Source organism: Jaculus jaculus, chromosome 13, assembly GCF_020740685.1.
Source record: "Jaculus jaculus isolate mJacJac1 chromosome 13, mJacJac1.mat.Y.cur, whole genome shotgun sequence".
Lineage (NCBI taxonomy): Eukaryota > Metazoa > Chordata > Mammalia > Rodentia > Dipodidae > Jaculus > Jaculus jaculus.
Window position 1 is genome coordinate 58,958,259 of NC_059114.1, and position 7,298 is coordinate 58,965,556.

Genomic DNA, 7,298 nt, shown 5'->3' on the forward strand with positions numbered 1-7,298 from the left:
ATTTACAGAGTGTATTTCAAAAACGTTCATATAAAAATAAGATTAATGACACTACTAAAATCAGTAGAAGTAACTTAATGAGACTGTCAAGATGAAAATATACTTTCCTCCATAAAACCAAGAAATTAAGCTTATAGCATCCAGTAAAATACATCATAACAATTTGATAAGATGATACAAAAATAACAAAAAGATTACAATAGAGTTCTCAAGTCAAAGTGTCTGTCAGATTAGAAAATTATTCAAATTATAAAAAAGTGCCAAAGGTCAATAGTTTAGAAATATCTGAATGGAATAGAAAATCTATCATTAATATAAATAAAATGTAATATGGGTTTAAAAATCATTGAATATTAAACAGAAATAACATTAAATAGATCTGTAAAAGTTCAGTTTGAAAATATATTATTTTAGGAAACATAACTATTCTGCATAGTCATTTCATACACAAATGAGCAAAAATGAGGAAAAATAAGATTTTATTTGTATGTGTTTAAATGGAAGTATGAAAAAAGCAAAAAGTACCAAGGAATGTATGCCATTTGGTACAAAACAAAGCTCAGATGAAGTTTTAATTGCATCAGAACCTTTTTTTTTTAAATCAGTAACCTTTTTTTTTTAAATATTGAATAATGCAGTAAGAATTAAAGCAAACGCTTTCTCAAAAATTGTTTCACATTTTATGTTCTCTCATTTAGTCCCAGAGTGTTTCAAACTTCATTACATTACAATTTAAAAATGGATAAAGTCAAGGCAGATTAAATAAACCGGTTTTATTGTTTTGTGCAGAGCTACCAGTTAATTTTGAATTATACCTTTAGCAAAATAAATTCCTTTTGAACAATTCTTTGCAACTCCATCAAGCATAATGCTCAACTCATCTTAAGAATTATTTAACCAAGTGAAATATTGGATATGTAGTTTCATCTTAGTAGATAATTAATTTTAATGTTACCAGGATACAAATGCATATAACCAGCTTTGACAAGGAATATTAGGAGATTATATCTTCAACATATGGTCATTTAAATCTGATTTTCATGGATGTCTGATTATGTGGAGCTGTTACATATCATTAAATCACATAAAACTTGTTACAGAGCTCTGTTCACATGTAGGTTTGGGGAGCTGTAGATGTTACTAGATTTGCTGAATAGTTCTTAACTTCTGTAAGCTTAAGAGCTCCTATTATCAAGCAATATGCTTGATAGAGTTGCAAAGAACTGCTTCAAAAGGAATTTATTTTGCTAAAGGTCTAATTCAAAATTAACTGGTAGCTCTGCACAAAACATTAAAACCGGTTTATTTAATCTGCCTTGACTTTATCCATTTTAAATTATAATGTAATGAAGTTTGAAACACTCTGGGACTAAACAATGAGAGACCATAAAATATGAAACAATTTTTGAGAAAACATTTAATTCTTTCTGCATTTTTTAATATTTTTTTAAAAGGTTACTGATTTGAAAAAAAGGTTCTGATGCAATTAAAACTTCATCTGAGCTTTGTTTTGTACCAAATGGCATACATTCCTTGGTACTTTTTGCTTTTTTCACACTTCCATTTAAACACATACAAATATTTTAGTAGCAGAAAGGGTATATATTTTAGAGTGAGATATACCAATCTGTCACTAAATAACTAGTAACTTATGCTAGCATCTCAGTCTCAATGTTTTAGTTTACATATAACATAGAGAGAAAGAGGGAGAGCAACCTACAAATTCTGTGAAGGCTGAGGAAGCATATGAGCTTGATGCATACTAAACAGTCTGTAAACCTCAACTTCTAGAAGTCCTTCTGCAAGCCAAACTTCCGATAACATAATATAAAAACCTAAAAGAATCTTCCTGCTGTTTGTTGAAATGAATTTATTTATTCAACAAATAGCATTCACTTATTATGTAGGCACTCTATTAAGTACCGGCAACTAAGTAATTTCTACCAACAGTGGTTTTTTTTAAATTATTTTATTTTATTTATTTGAGGGGGGGAAGGGCAGAAAGAGAGAGAATGGGCATGCCAAGGCCTTCTGTCGCTGCAAACGAACTCCAGACACATGGACCACCTTGTTCATCTGGCTTATGTGGGTCCTGGAGAATCAAACTTGTGTCCTTCGGCTTTGCAGGGATGAGCTTTAACCACTAAGCCATCTCTCTAGCCCCCAGAGATATTTTAACAAAAATGATTAAAAAAACAAACCTCTTCTTTTAGAAACAGAGCCAAAAATGTTGAAAACTATAATTTAAGTATTCACTGTGAAATGTCTGGAACAGATAAAAACAGGATTTTTTTACAAGTCAGTTAATAATTCCTTGATACCCTGGTAGAAAAATGGTTATATTTCCTGATTGTAGAATTACTGATTGTATTTCTAATTAATGTTTTCAATATATAATACTGCATGTTTTTGATATAACTTACTGCAATATAAATACAAATCAACTTTGTAGGAATAAGTATGCATCCCATTGTTTTTCTTTTCTAAAAGAATATGAATCAAGCTAGGTGTAGTGGCACATGCCTTTAATACTAGCCATTAGAGGTTGAGACAGAAGGATCACCCTGGGCTGGAGAGATGGCTTAATAGTTAAGGCGCTTGACTGTGAAGCCTAAGGACTCAGGTTCAATTCCCCAATACCCACGTAAGCCAGAGGCACAAGGTGGTGCATTCATCTGGAGTTTGTCTGCAGTGGCTAGAGGTTCTGGTGTTCCATTCATTCTCTCTCTCTGCCTCTTTCTCCCTCTAAAATTTACATATATATATATATATATATATATATATATATATATATATATATGTATGTATGTATGTATGTATACACACACACACACACACACACACACACACACACACACACACACACACATATACATATATGGATCACCCTGAGTTCAAGGCCAGCATGGGCTAGAATGATGTCCTGTCTTAATAAAACAGTAAATCAATGTTTGATCCTGTCACCTTTTTTATCTTACTTCTCAAACTTAGTTTAAATATTTAACACTGCCTAAATTATAGAGGTACATGTCCTTCCTATGATTATAAGTTTACACAGGGTACTATGTCCTACTCATTTGCTGAAAGAAAAGTGGTAAACCAACAATAACAAAAAAAAAAAAGTATGTTAGGAAGATCTGTCTCGTAAGATGCTATAAATTTTTAACTCATATGAAGGAACTAGCTATGAGGTTATATAGTGAGAGAATTTGAAGAAACAAAAAAAAATGTTAAAGCAGAAGTATTTTTACCATATTTCTTTTCTTCAAAGGATAGTAAAGAGGCTGGAACAAACAGGCAAGCAAAGAGAGAATGGAGAAAATGATGTTGGAGACATAGCTAAGACATTCAGAGGACTGAGAAAAAACATGCAATTTTCTTTTTTGGACTGAATTTGAGAGAACAAGAGGGAAGCAAAGAAGAGTTATACAGACAATTCTCTGGAAGGATTCTGCTATAAAGGTAGTAGGACAGTGGGTCTGAAAAAGAATCAAAGGCCAAGGAATGCTTTCTTTTCTGCCATCCTATCTCAATATGAGAGATACTTAGAAGTATTATAAAAAGGTTAAGCAGGTTAAAATGATGGCCCTGGGAGTCTAAATACTTAGGTTGAAATCTTGAGTTCAATACTGATGTGACCTTGAAAACTCAGGATTGAAAAATCTTTGAATTTCCTTATATATTAGTATCCATTTCAAACTCTGTTGTAAGGATTAAATAGAGTCGCATTTAAAGTGCTTCTGAACCTATTTCTAGGCTATATTCCATATGTTTAAGATTTCCCCAATGGTTCCAATGAGGAGCCACTGCCAGAAAAATGAAAGCGAGGAGGGTAATACAATAGAAGCACACAGTAGGCAAAACATAAGCTCACTATGTTTATGACAGTATGCTCATACTTAAGAAATTCATATATCTCTTATAATAACAAAGGAGATAAAACAGATGTAGAGAATCTTATTGGTGCTTAGTCTATTTCCAGGAACAGATAGTCCTAAAAAAAAAAAAAAAAACTTGCAATTTTCAAGATTTCTTCCCTATATCCATTTGTAAATAACAAATACAAAAATCTCAATTTAGAAGGTTACCTTTTAGCTAATGAGAGCACAGCAGATCCTTTATGCCAATTACTGCTGCTGAGGAACCTCACACAATCTTTTTCATTCTTACTACACTGCTGGAGAGTACCATGAACCATAGTGCCTGAGGTAAACAGTCTTCCCTTTCATACTTTTACTGTTCAGGGTCAGAACTACCTAGTCTTAAAAATAATGTCTTCAAACTGGGCGTGGTGGTGCATACCTTTAATCCCAGCACTTGGGAGGGAGAGGTAGGAGGATTGCACTGAGTTCGAGGCTACCCTGAGACTACATAGTGAATCCCAGGTCAGCCTGGGCTAGAGTGAGACCCTACCTCGGGGGGGAAAAAAAAGTCTTTAATAATCAGTTCAGCAATTCTATAGAATTTACAGTTCACTTACCAAGACTTAACAATCTTATTGAAGAGGTTTAAAGAGATGGCTTAGAGGATATAGCACTTGCCACAAAAGCCCGAGGACCTGAGTTCAAACCCTCAGAACCTACCTAAAAGCTGGATGCAATCTTAGGAGCATCTGTAAATCCTACAGTAAAATGGGAAGCGGAGCCAGGTGAATCCCCAGAAGCTAATAGAATAGTAGGGTGAATTCAAAAGTGATCAAAAGATGCTGCCTCAATTGAAGCAGAAGTCAAGGACCTACACAAGGTTGTCCTCTATACACATGATGGCATACACATCTCTACATACACACACCCACACCCCAGCCCCTACCTTACCAAGCTACCATTGTAGCCCTTTCCATGCTTTCAACAGTCCTAGCATGAAACAGTAGCCATTGCTGCTGTTGATCCTGAACAGACACATAACCACTTTTCTTGAGATCCCAAAAGCATTTTCCCAGTGGAAACACTGTTATAAATAACGGCTAAATTTCAGGGCACTATTAATAGGCAATATATAGTTATATTAAGCAGTGGCTTCTGCAATCTGACCAAGGCAAACTAGCCTCATTTTTATAATCCTTTAGAGAACATACACCCATTTTAAGTTCAATACAACCTCATATTGATTTTCCTCCTTCAAACAGAATACCTTTGCTGAGTCAGTACTTCTGCCTGGAATGCAATGTTCCTCTCAGAAGTTCACATTACGCTTTCAATAAACAACTGGAAAGCTTTAAGCAATGCTTTCCTGAAAATGATCACACATCTACCAGATCGAAATGCACAAAGAAACCTTTCCCATCCTCTATTGTTCTACAGTATTTTGAGATGCCTTGACAAATATGTTGCCATCAGACTTGTGTTCCCCCTCCATTTTTTGTTATCAAAAATTTCAAACTTTCACAAAGACTGAAAAAGGCTGACAATTCATTACATATCCATGTGCCCACCATTAGACTCAATTATGAGCAATTATTTCATCATCATCGCTTCTATTTATATATACATGTATTTCCTGTACTATTTGACAGATACATTAGTACTTCCCTGTAAAAAATAAGTGAATTTTCCCATATAACTGCAATATCATTTTCACCTAAGAAAATTAATGATTTAACATCTATATGCAGTTGAGCCAAAGCTGCTAGAGGCAAGGACCCCATCTATATATTCCCACTACTTAACTTGGTGTACAGCATTTATGTGGTTGACCAATCATTATTCTACCAATTGCTCAATTTAATGCCCTCATAACTACTTTGTAAGTCACATGCCTTTAAAATACCAATAGCAAGCTTGCTTTTTAAAAAGTTTATACTGGTCAGGCATGGTGGTGCACGCCTTTAATCCCAGCACTTGGGAGGCAGAGGTAGGAGGATCACTATGAGTTCGAGGCCAGCCTGAGACTACACAGTGAATTCCAGGTCAGCATGGACTAGAGTGAAACCCTATGGGGGAGGGGAAGTATTTCAGGTTCCGAACTACTTAATTTTATATCGCAGTGCTTAAATGTTATAGAGATTATGGCTGTCACTTGTCAGACACAAAGAAGCACACCAAGTATTTTTAGTGAATACATACTTTAACCACTGAAAATTTTAGTGAAGGAACTGAAATCACAGAATAGTGGTAAGACAATAAAAATGGCAGGTTTTTTGGGGGGGGGTGGTTTTTGGGTTTTTTGTTGTTGTTGTTCAGGCAAATCTAGTTCCTAATAAAAGCCTCAAACGTTTACTTGTTGCAAAATTAAGAGGGTGAAATATGTGACATTACTAAGTCTCTAGTTCTCCCTCTGCAAACAAGGGATGGGGGAAGATGGTCAAGTAACATACCTCATGGGACTGCCGAGAACAGCGAATGAAAATACATGTAAAGCATTTGTGACTCATGAATGGCAGCTCTTCTTATTTTATCTGTGTGAAACCAAAACGATCTATTTCAGTGAGATATTTACAACAGCTAAACAAAATCCCGTCTCTAGGTGGACTAGGACCATAGTACTTCAGCCATGACTCCAAGTTCCACAGCTAAGCCTTCCACCACGCAGAAGCCAGACGACTTATCACTGCACAACCCCAAGAGTGGTCACTCCCAGGAAGTCGTGGTGAAGCGGAGGGATGAGATCCGAAGGTCACCTCCCCAGAGCAAGGATGCAACACCCTGCGATCGATGAGGTAGGTGCAGCGTCCCAGCTCACTGGGGAAAAGCTGCAAGCACACGGCTTTTGTTCTTTCAAAGTGGGTGTGGAGGCAAGCGACGAGCAGAGCGCTCAAGCAGGAAAATCTTCAAAGAGTCTCACGTCTACCCACAAGCAGTACCCATGGGGGGGGGGGTCCACGATCCCCACGGAGCAGAGCTGGGCAGCGTCCAGCCCGCAGCGTTTTCTTAAAGGAAAGGGATGGGCGGAGAAGAGGAGAGAGCGCGGCTCGGGGCTGCGCGGTCCCCGGCCCGCGCCCACGCCGTCACTCCCCACTGGCGACCCGGGCCCGCAGAGCCCGCGGCGGGCCAGGCGCTTCCCCGCCGGCGCCGGCTCCGCACCTCCGTCCCCGCCCGCCCCGAGCGCCCGGCCCTCACCTGCCGCGACCGTCGCGAGATTCGCTCGGGGTGGGCGAGCCCACCCACGTCTCCTTTCCTCCCCTGCGTCCAGGACGGGGCCGAGGCGTCGGTCCCCGGGCCGCACCTGAAGGCGTGGTCCCGCCTGCCCTCTGGAGCGGCGGCCGCAGGGCCACCTCGGGAGACCGAGCACCTCTGGCCCTCACCGAGCGCGGGCACGCCTCCTTCCCCGCCCGCCTCAGGACTCCCGCAAAAAGTACACCG

The 7,298-nt window shown here is 38.4% G+C and overlaps 1 protein-coding gene across 13 annotated transcripts in view; it reads right to left on the bottom strand.

Annotated features, from left to right (window-relative positions):
- Ppip5k2 (diphosphoinositol pentakisphosphate kinase 2) overlaps window positions 1-7,238 on the bottom strand; it is a 67,584-nt gene extending 60,346 nt beyond the window's left edge. For 9 of the 13 annotated variants that reach the window (XM_045133073.1, XM_045133072.1, XM_045133071.1 and 6 more), the window contains exons 1-2: window positions 7,056-7,236; window positions 6,314-6,394 (exon numbers count right to left, since the gene is read on the bottom strand). The gene's annotated coding sequence lies outside the window, so the exon portion shown is untranslated. Of the gene's footprint in view, window positions 1-6,313; window positions 6,395-7,055 lie in introns of all 13 variants that reach the window. The other 4 variants (XR_006633236.1, XR_006633234.1, XR_006633235.1 and 1 more) reach the window with 3 other exon arrangements.
- Between the last annotated feature and the right edge of the window lie 60 nt (window positions 7,239-7,298).